Genomic DNA, 11,693 nt, shown 5'->3' with positions numbered 1-11,693 from the left:
CCTACACTGCCTGGGGTTCTTTCACTACAAGCTTCAGAATCCCCTTACTGATGGGAAAGCAGGAGGTGAGTTGCAAGATCATCTTAGATTGAGCATTGGCTAACCAGACCCTAAATGCCACATTTATTTCCCCCTCAGGGAACTCCAGAGTCCAGAATTGGAGTCTGGAGGAAAGGGGGCAGGGCGTACAAGTGGAGACCGAGACTTTGGACTGAGGTTCTGGCAGTCCAAGTCTCAGACTCAACCTGAGTAATTCCCTGCTTGGCGATGTCTTAGCAAATCATACATCATATGAATTCTCAAGTCAACTTTCTCTGATTTGTTTCCTCCAGGCATCCACGGTAGAAGCAGCAGCCTTGGGCGGTGGGGAATTTTTAAAATGCAGTGTTAGCAGCCAGGAAACCAGATCTGCCCACAATTGGTGGGGAGATGCTGGAACAGCTTTGTGTACGGCTTCCAATGGTCCCAATCCCTAATCCTTCCCGTCCTTCTTTACCTGGCCAACTCTAAACAGACCTTTGAAACTTCTGTACTCAAAGTGTGGTCCACAAAGGCTCAACATTGGCACCACGTGGGATCTTGTAAGAAACATAGAATCCCAGGCTCCACATCAGACCCGTTGTCAGAATCTGCAGGTCAACAATATCCCCGGTGGTTTGGTGCACACTCAATTGAGATGCATTGCTCTAAAACGCTCCTGATACATCAGTTCTTCCCGCAGACTTTGAGCATCCAGATTGTACACACTGGCCCGCATTCGACCTCCCCATATCACCTTGTTGATAATTTAAAAAAAAATTCTTTCTCAACCATACTATTTGGAAATAATCCATTTATTATCTGTCGCTCCCTTTGGACCATCTCTGCCAAATAGAAATATAATTCAAGCTGAAAATACGAAGGAAATACATAATTAAAAGTTTTCTAGTAGCCACATTTAAGAACGTGAAAAGAAACAGAAGAGATTAATTTTAATTATATATTTTATTTAACTCAATATATCCAAAATATTATCATGCCAAAATATAGTCAGTTTAACAAATTATTGAGGCAATTTACATTATTTTTCATACTAAGTCTTCAAAATCACTTGCATATTTTGTCCTTACTGCACATTTCAGTTAAGATAGTCACCTTTCCGGTTGCTCAATAGCCACCTGTGAGAGTGTAGGCATTTGTAGACATAGATTCTAAGGTCCTTTATCGGTTGAATTCTGTTGTTGAACACAGTTATCTGGTGTGTAACAAGCACTCAGTGAATTCACTCATCAACCATTTAGTCATTAAACAAATGCTGAGTGTCTTCCATATGCCAGGCTCAGTTCTAAACGCTGGGGATACAGCTGTGAATAAAACAAAGTCCTCATCCTCAAGGAACTTACAGTCCAGGGTAAGAAAGGCTATAAACACATACACAAAAGAATGCATCCTGTGTTGGGTGTGGGCTACTTCGAGGAGCAGACACTTGAGCTTAGATTTGAATGCAATAAGGAGTGAGTCTCGGAGATACGTGGGGAGGGGAAGGGAAGCATTCCTGGCAGAAGGGACAACAGAAGCAAAGGTCCTGGAGAGGGCATGTGCTTGGCAAATTTGAGGAAGATAATAGAGGGTAGTGAGCTGGAGTAAAGTGAGTGAGGGGAGGAGGGGCGGGAGAGGAGGTCAACTAAGGACCCAGGGGCTAGATGAGGTTGGGATTTGCTGGTCATGGTAAGAACTTTGGACTTTGTACAAGGTGTGAGGAAAGCCCTTGGAGGGTTTTTGAACAGGGTTGTCACATGAACTGGTATTGGTTGTGAAAGGTTCACTCTGGCCCTTGGTGGAGAACAGACCGTGCGGGAAGCAGGAACACTAGTCGCACTGAACCTGAGTCAGAATGTATGAAGCCGTTCTCTTCACACAGGTACAACTGAAGCTCGTCTCTGGTTTCCCAGGGGAGTCTGCTTCGGGCGAGGTGTACGCCACTTCCAGAGCTGCCTTTTGTCTTCGTCTTCGCTGTGCTGTGTCTCAGCTGCGTACGAGGCAGCCCTCGACAGGTGTTTACCTATTCCTCCATCTTCTTACGTCTCATTGTTGTGCTTGCTGACTGACATGCCACTCTCTGTAATTTATGCCTGACTGAGTCCTACTGCCATGCATTTTTCATCATTTTAAAATTAAACACAAGTATATATACATCTACCCTATGTTATTTTACGATGCTTTCCTGCTCAGCAAAGTGTCAGTTTGACAGCCGCGGTGCTTCTCCCAGTACCAGAAGCCTGGGTGGTGTTAGGAAGACCCCCTCGGGGGCTGATTAAAATCTCTGCCTGGTGTCACCTGCCTGAAACAGAAGCCTAGTGCCTTCTGCCACCAGGCAAAACACTTCCAACGCTCAACATGAGGCATAGAGTTTCATCCTTTGGAATGAAATTTGAAACTGCATCTGCTGTAAGGTGTTTGGAATTTAGCCTAGTTGTCAAATTGAATCTAACTTCAGTTGTGGCAAAATTGTGAAGTCAGGAAAGTTTGCTTTTGGTGCCCCCAGATTACTTCCACTACTGCAGCTACACACATCTACAATAAAAGTTACTGTCGCTGCACCATGACCACAATAACAATACTTAATTTTTATTTATATCAGGTGCTGTCTACTCACGATCTCATTTAATCCTCCCAACAACTTTATGAGACTGGTACTCTTATTATCCCCATTTTACAGAGGGGAAAATAGAAACAGAAATAGTGTGCCCAGGTAGCTGGAATACTTGAGATCTAAACTTAGGTCAGCTTCCCTGAGTCCACTTTCTCAAATGCTATGCTCTACTGCATCCAAGACTGTTCGTTTTTCTTTTCTCCATTTATTCACTCACTCATTCCACTACATCCTTGTTCCTTGTAGTCTTTGTGTTCACAGTCTACAGGAAGTTATTGAAGGATAAGAATGGTCTGTCAGGGGCCAGCCCCGTGACCGAGTGGTTAAGTTGGTGCACTCCACTTTGCTGGCCCAGGGTTTTGCTGGTTTGGATCCTGGGTGTGGACCTAGCACTGTTCATCAGGCCATGCTGAGGCGGCATCCCACATAGCACAACTAGAAGGACCTGCAACTAGAATATACAATTATGTACTAGGGGTCTTTGGGGAGAAGAAAAAAGAAAGGAGATTGACAACAGATGTTGGCTCAGGTGCCAATCTTAAAAAAAAAAAGAATGTTCTGTCAGGGGTTGGCCCAGTGGTGTAGTGATTAAATTCACACACTCTGCTTCGGTGGCCCAGGGTTCAAAGGTTCAGATCCTGGGTGTGGACCTACACACTGCTCATCAAGCTGTGCTGTGGTGGTGTCTCATATACAAAGTAGAGGAAGACTGGCATGGATGTTAGCTCAGGGACCATGTTCCTCAAGCAAACAGGGGAAGATTGGCAACAGATGTTGGCTCAGGGCCAATCTTTCCCACAGCATGTTCTGTCAGGTCATGGTTCTAGACTTCAGAGAGGAATCTCTATTTATCAAGGGACTGCTCTATTGTGATCATAGAGCTTTATCCTTGTTATGCTTATAATTGTCATCTGGTAGATAAGGAAACTGAGGCTCCCTTAGGTTGGGTTCCCCAGAAGCAGACTCTGTGATGAGGATTCCTGTGGAAGGGATATTAGGAAATGTTCGCTAGCTGGGGTGGGGAAATTGGCATGGAGAATGTTAGGAGGCCAAGCAAAGGTGTTCAGTTTTGACCTTAAATCACAGGAAGCTCTATAGTCACTGTGGGTCTTCAAGAATGTTCTCATAGGGGCAAGGTGACTAGGGTATTTATATTTAAACCTCTGTACCCATCAGTTGCTGGCCAAGGGTTGCCATCTTCAGTACTTGGGGCTCTCTGTCAGCCTGAGGATGTCTCTGACAAAGAAAGGTGGTGCAGGCCTTTAAGAAGGAAAAACATCATAAGTTAGTTTGCACAAAAATGAAAATGGATCAGAGGGGAAATGGGCAGAGTCCTGACAGCATCTTCCAGAGGCCTAATGAGAGGATGTGAGTTTCTCCAAAGTGGCAGAGCTACAGTTAAAACCAGGGTCTAAATTCACTTCAAAGCCTGGGTCATTGTCTTTCTTGCTACAAGTAATGCTGAGTTGCCCTGGGCAGTATTGGCAGGTGACATGGAAACTTTTTCAGAACCCCTTAAGTCATAATCCCATGAAGTTACTTCTACCTATGGGTAAAACCAGTTATGTCAACAAGACAGCAAAAATTCTGCTGTGGTTTCTGGGGAAGTCTGTACTTTTTCTTCCTTTCATTTTTTTTAGTTTATAAATCTTGTTTTTAACAGCTTTATTGAAATATAGTTCACATACCGTGTAATTCAGCCATTTAAAGTGTACAGTTCAATGACTTTTAATATATTCACAGTTGTGCAGTCATCAACAATATTTAATTTTAGAGCATGTTCTTCACCCCTAAAGAACCTTCCTACCTGTTAGCAGTCACTTCATATTCTCTTCTCTTAGACTCTGCAAATAATTATTTATTTTCTGTCTATGCTTGTTCTGGATATTTCATATAAATAGGATATGTAATATGTAGCTTTGGGTCCGGCTTTTTTTCAGTTAGCATAGTATTTTCAAGGTTCATCCATATGTAGCATGTATTAGAATATATAGTTTTTGTGACTGAATGATATTATATTGTAAAGATATACCACATTTTGTTTATACATTTCTTGGTTGATGGACATTTGGGTTGTTTACAGTTTGATTTTGTTTTGTTTTTTGGTGAGGAAGATTGTCCCTGAGCTAACTTCTGTGCCAACCTTCCTCTACGTCGTATGCGGGATGCTGCCACAGCATGGCTTGATGAGTAGTGTGTAGGTCTGTGCCCAGGATCCAAACTCGTGGACCCTGGGCCACCAAAGTGGAGCACGTGAACTCTACCACTATGCCACTGGACTGGCCCCTGTTTACACTTTTTGCTATTATGCTATGAACTTGTGTGCAAGGTTTTCTGTGAACGTTTGTTTTTAATTCTCTTGGGTATATAGCTAGGTGGAATTGCTGGGGCATATGCACACTTTAGGTACAAATTTTTGAGGAGCTGCCAAACAATTTTCCAAAGCAACTGCACCATTTTACATTCCACCCAGAAATGTAGGAGGGTTCTGATTTCTCTGCATCTTTGCCAACCCTTGTTATTGTGTGTCTTTTTTATTGTAGGCACCCTAGTGGGTGTGAAGGGGTATCTCGTTGTGGTTTTGATTTACATTTCCCATTAGGAATGGGATATTGAGTCGTTTCATGTGCTTATTGGCCATTTTTATACCTTCTTTGCATAAATGTCTATTTAGATCCTTTGCCAATTGTTTTAATTGGATTACTTGTTTTTATATCGTTGAGTTGTAATAGTTATATATTCTGGATAATAGAGACTTAGGTAAATGATTTGCAAATGTTTTCTTCCCTTCTGTGTATTGTCTTTTCACTATCTTTATTTTTTCCTTTGAAGCACAAAAGTTTTTAATTTTCATGAAGTCCAATTTGTCTATTTTTTTTGCTTGGGCTTTAGGTGTCATAGCTGGTAAACAATTTCTAATCCAAGGTAACAAAAATTTTTACTTAATGTTTTCGTCTGAGAATTTTATAATTTTAGCCCTTACACTTACGTCTTTGATCCATTTTGAGTTAGTTATTGCATATGGTGTGAGGTAAGGGACCAACTTCATTCTTTTGCATGTGGATATTAAGTTGATAGTTGTACTTTCTGGTTCTAGGCACCATCCCCTCCCTTTTCTCCTTCTTCCTACCTGGATTTCAGAGGAGATGATTGGGGATGCTCATGACTATGAGGGAAAAGCCAGCAGAATTTTGGAAATTCTGGCATTGAATGGTTAACCGGACTTCTTATGAAGTAATCCCCACCCCAGTCCCCCAAAACAAACAATAACCTCCTACCCCCAACCCCCAAACCATAATTATTTAGAGGTTTTCTGTTATCTTGTAGCCCAAAGCACTATTCTTCGATTCATCACTTCTCCGTTCTCTCCTGAAGTAGATGTTTCATGTACCAGTTCATGTTCCACCTCACAGTGACTCCACCTCGACTGAAAATTTTCTCCAAACAGAATAGGATGCCATATTAATCATGGATGGTCTATAAGACCTCCTGTTGGTCAAATGTGAATGACCCCAGGCTGGACTCACATAAGCTGGGCCAGTCAGGTCCTTTTCCTTAGAAATATAGAAATATGGAAGGTTGAACTGAGACAGCTTTTGAGAGAAGGTTCATTGTTTTCTCTAGCTGAGGTCTTTGAAGCCACAGTGACTTCTGTCTTTCTTAGGGCTTCTTGTTTCTTTCTTTCTTTCTGTGCAACAACCCCTCTCCCCTATCCCCCCCGCCACTCCTACCCTACCCCATCCTTCAAAATTTTATTTTTGGCTAATTTGTTTCTTGCTTAAGTGAGACAGAATTGATTTGTTACATGGGACCAAAAGAACCATAGCCACATATTTTTTGCCTGTCATGGTCCCACTCTTTCTCTATTCAGATGGCCATCCATACGGTCACCTGGGTATTTTCTCCACATGGAATTGCTATGTGAGGTACTACATCCAAAACTGCACTCAAGTAGCCCAGGACTTACGATTTTCTTTTTCACAAATATAAAACAAATAATTGTTTTAGAAAGGCTCTGATAATCTTCCCTATTAGATCATAGACAATTTGAGAGCAGTAAAGGTAAAATCCAGGGAAGGTTAGAATAGTCATATGTTTAAACACTCACTATTTACTTTTCTTAGAAAGAGTTTGTAGTGCACCATATTTGTCCTCTGGTAGACCAATATCAGGCAGAACCGCAGAATATCGGGCATCCCTTCACTGAGGAAGACGAATGGATAACTCAGGTCTCAGGTTTGTGGGTTTTGGCTACTGCAGGTTTGTAAACGCCCAGGCATTTTTTCTCAAAGATCTATGGGATGCTGAGAAGAACCCTGGAAACTCTGGTTCCAATGAAGGCAGAACGTCTTTAAGTTCCATTCTGGCCTGGGCTGTCTTGGTTTCGATTGTGACTCTAGTTTTACTTTGATTGGGCTGAACCAAACCTTCGGAGGTCATGATGGGGGTTTTCTGTTACAAAGTTTTGGCATCATGCTGTCATCTTTAAAAAATAGTTTCTTTGTTAAATCACTTAGTGTCCAATGAGTACCAGACATTGTGCTAAGTGCTAGAGATATAAATATGAATAAGATAAGCACTCTGTCTGCAAAGCTTTTGCTACTTCTCTCTATTATATGGCAGAAGGAACTCTTCCACACATTCTGCAGAAACAGTGTCATCTTTTCCAGTTATTCTTTCATCGGTCACGATAGCTTATCTATGTATCTATCTATGCATCTATGTATATATGTATCCATCCAGATAGCTTATCTATGTATCTATCTATGCATCTATGTATATATGTATCCATCCATCTATCAATCCATCCCCATCCATCCATCCATCCACAATAGTATAGGCAAGGTTATGCTGTGGTAACCAATAACCTTAATATCTCAGTGACTTTAAGCAACAGAAATTTATTTTCTGGTCAAAATAAACTTTGGATACTTTCATAGGGGAGGGCTCTGTTCCATGTTGCTCTCACTCAGAGATCTATTCAGGTTGTTGGAGCCTCAACCGCCTGGTCACTGCAGTAGTTGGAAGGGCGCACTGTGGGTTATTGCACTGGCAATTACATGCTCCCATGTAGAAGGGCCACATGTCCCTTTTGCTCACAACCAAATAGGCACATCTAAATTGAAGGGGCAGGGAAGTGCTCTTCTGTGCCCTGAAGAGGGTGAATTGGAAATACTGGTGAGCAGCACAAGTGTCTATCATTCCAGCTCTCACTCTCTCTCTCACTCCCCTCCTCTTTTTTCTCCCCTCCCCCTTTCTCCTTGTCTTCCTCCTTTTTCTTTTTTTCCTTATCTATCTTTACTTATCTTCCTAAACTTAATTTGTCATATAATTTAAAAAAGCACCATAGTTTAAAAAAAACCTTCTTATTGTAAAATCTGTGACAAGGAGGCGAGAGATTTCTCCCTATTATCATATAGCCAAATGTCCATGAACTCAAGGTCTTTTGTATTAACACTCTTAAAGGTAAAGATAAAAAGAGACAAGCAAGACCATGTATCCCACTAGCAGTACAAACCCAGAAAATTTGATAACCAGTTGTATTAGTTTCCTGCGGCTGTTGCAACAAATCACCTGACAGCTGGTGGCTTATACCAACACCCGTTTATTCTCTTTCAGTTCTGGAGGTCAGAGGGAAATTAGCATCCAAGATGTCAGAGGGGCCTGGCTCCCTTGGGACGTTCTAGGGACGAATCCATTTTTTGCCTTTCCTAGTTTCTGGAGCTGCATTCCTTGCCTCATGGTCATTTTCTCCATCTTTAAAGCCAGCAGTATAGCATCTTCAGGTCTCTCTCTGCTTTTTTTGATATTTCACTTTCTCCTCTTCTGTCTCTTAAATCAAGTTTGCCTCTGCCTCTCTCATATAAGGACACTTATGGTTATATTTAGGGCCCACCTGGATGATCGAGATAGTCTCCACATCTCAAAATCCTTAACCTAATCACACTTGTAAAGTCACTTTTGCCATATAGGGTAACATTCACAGGTACTGAGAATTAGTACCTGGATATCTTAAGGGGCTCTTCATCACCTTACCACACCAGTTATATAAAAAAGAGTGAAACTGCATCTCTAATGTTGGAGACAAAGATTAAGGATACTGTTTATTGATCCATCTCTGTACCTATTTTCACAGTGGTTGCCAGAGCACAACTTGCTACAAAAGAAATGGGATCCAAAATCGTACAATAATTACTAATTGTAGGTCATTTTCGATAGCTGCTCTTGAAGATTTTTTTAATGCTGATTTGGAATTTGTTGCACCCAGAGATTACATTTCATATTCAGAATCCAAACGCATTTTGTTTTATAAGTATAGTGACTGGATCTGCTGCATTTAGCAGAAAATTCATTGCTTATACCTCCAAAATGAAACTCGTTGGAAACATTTTGTACATATGGGGCTATGAATTATGATTTTCCCTTTACAAGGGATTTGCAAGTCAGAAAAGCAAAATCATTGCTTTCTCCCTCCCCCGATTCCTTTGGGAACAAGCAGTGAATCTCATCTTCTGGCAAGTCAGAAACTCTCTCTCATACTCAAGCAAGCTTGTGCAGACACCCCAAATGAAAGACCGAAGCTCACAAATGTCACGCACACCGAAAGAAGAGGAGACCTAAATTGAATATTAATGAGTAATGAAAGTTGAAAACAAAATTACCTGTTGGAAATGTGCTCATGAGTTATGAGGACAACTTCCGAGTCTTTTCTTCCCACTGCATTTTGAAAATAGCTGTCCAGGAGGTGTTAAGTGAGCCCTGAGATCCTGATATATTTTTCCAGGATGACTGCAGACTCTTGAGCAAATAATTTGTTCCATATTGCTGAATTCTTAAGAAATAAAATTGCTCACCCTAATAAAAGCCTTTTTAGGACTCAGGGTAATTTCTGCCTGGTGTGTTCAGTGCCTTTTACCCCCATCTTTTGGCCATTAGACTCTTACCGAGCTAATGCAATAATTCCTTGGCACTTTTCTCTTGTAGCTGCTGACAGGGTGAACTTTTCCTTGGGCCTGTGGCGCCCAGCTGTCAGGAGGACTGTAACTACTTTCACATTTTTATTCATTAAAGGAACTAAAGTGGGAATACTTCAGTGTCTCCTGTGGCTTCCGTTGAATCTTTGAGGTTATACGAACCTGATCTCATCAAAATTAATGGCTTATGGTCATTCACGCTATCACTGTTAATGGGATTGAGCAGGCATTATTCCCTGCAGAAACGGTGCTTATTTGGGACTTATAATACAGCACAGTTTGGGAGTAGGGTCGACCGAGACTTTGAACACCCTGTACAGTAGGAATTTGGAGCATTTAGCAAAGATAGTTTGCAAAATGAATATTGCTAGCACTGGCTGCAAATTGCTGCTGTTGCTCAAGCAATCTGTGGTAAAAGAGAGCAATGATGTTTGAGGACAGGTTTAAAAAATGTACCGGTGTTAACAAAACAAAGGCTATACTTTAGACTCTGTAATAATGTAAGAGAAATTATTTTTCTTTTAGTATAGGACCTGGCAAGACTGGCCATTTGGCTGTTTCAACCTGTGACTTCCCCCCACCACACCCCCTTCTAGAAGAGCAGAGGATCAAATACTCTAGACTTACCTTTGTTTAGTTTCATCTCCTTCCATTTGTCCGTTCTTCTCAGATAGCCAGTGAGGTCACAAAGCTTTGTCAAGGCTGGTATGGTTCAGCCTCATTCTGAGACAGGACAAGGCTGGATCCTGGGGCAAGCATAGACAAAGGTCACTATCTAAAGCTAGAAGCAAAAGTGGAACTGGAAGGAAATTAGGGTCACATTCGATATTGACATTGCAGGAAATATCGGTTAAAGTAGGGTCAAGAACAAAGACAATAACAAAAGGACAAAGCATGGGAATTGGTTCAGGTGTAGAGTGGTCCTCATGAATTCAGAAGACTGCTTTATATTGCCTTAGGGATTACTTTAATGGCTCAAGGTGGCATCTCTATAACCAATTGGCACCTAACATCAGGCACTAGTTGGAGTTTATATAACTATTCATCCATCCATTCATTTACAAACATGTTCCAAGTAATGTAGAATTGGCCTTTACTGGGGACTCAAGGCCTCGTGCATCCCTCTCCTCCCAGTCAGCCCTATGCCAAAGTAATAGGGAAAGATGAATGTTAAGGACACTTATTTGGCCTAAGTGTTGGGGAGCCTTGATTTCTCACCAGTCCAGTCCAGTAAAAGGGACTGGAAGCTCTTTACACTTGCACAGAGTCACACACTCGTGGAAAGCCTGGGATCTGACATGGATGCTCCCTTTCTCCTTCTGTTCTGTGTTTTGCTTTTTCTTACTACAAAGCACTGAGAGATAAGGTTGAGTTAAGGCTACAGGCCTTAGGGGAAAGAGAAAGGCAATCTCATAGGCTGCTCTTCAGCTCAGACAGATGGAATTAGCCATACAATCCTACCCAGCTTACCAGGGGTCTCCCCTTGGTGTGTGGAGTAAACCTCAGAGTAATAACGGGTGTTCATTTGCCTGGCCTTGAGCTCTGTGCATCTGTTTTTCAGAAACTTCTTCACATGTGGCTATGGAAGGGTAGGGTTTTGCTATTCAGTTCCAGGTTTCTAGCTGTAGCTCTGTCAGTTTCTACCTACTACAGAAGTGACAGCCTTGAAAGGAAGGCAGGAGGTGAGGTCCGGGGCTGGAGAATGGTAAGAAGTTTCTGCAGATAGAGGTTGGGTGCTATAGCGAGAATGACAGGGAAGGCTTGTTTGAAGGGACAGAGGGATGAGGAGGCAGCAGGTCACCAGGCCTGGCTCACGGAGAGGGGTACGAAGGGAAGAACTTCTGGCGAAGCAAGGCCCAGCAAGCCAGCAGGTTAGGCATCTGGGACACCTGGTAAAACAAAGAAAGTGCGCTTTGTTTTTTCAAAAGAAACAGGCATATTCGTGAGAAAGGAGCCATAGGGGAAGTGCAATGAGATACAGAGAGGTGTGACATTAACTTGAACTGGACACTGACTTGCGTTATTACTCAAAGGAGAGGTTTTTTTTTTTTAACTTTTTATTAAGATTATGATAGGTTACAACCTCG

The 11,693-nt window shown here is 42.0% G+C and overlaps 1 long non-coding RNA gene across 2 annotated transcripts in view; it reads left to right on the top strand.

Annotated features, from left to right (window-relative positions):
- Window positions 1-1,773: 1,773 nt before the first annotated feature.
- Window positions 1,774-11,693, top strand: part of LOC138917838 (uncharacterized) — a 93,638-nt gene continuing 83,718 nt past the window's right edge. The window contains exon 1 of one of the 2 annotated variants that reach the window (XR_011426359.1): window positions 1,774-1,900. This is a non-coding gene — a long non-coding RNA (uncharacterized lncRNA). The remainder of the gene's footprint in view (window positions 1,901-11,693) is intronic. The other variant, XR_011426358.1, reaches the window with a different exon arrangement.

This window comes from Equus caballus, chromosome 15 (genome assembly GCF_041296265.1).
Source record: "Equus caballus isolate H_3958 breed thoroughbred chromosome 15, TB-T2T, whole genome shotgun sequence".
Lineage (NCBI taxonomy): Eukaryota > Metazoa > Chordata > Mammalia > Perissodactyla > Equidae > Equus > Equus caballus.
This window is presented reverse-complemented; position numbering and strand designations above follow the sequence as displayed.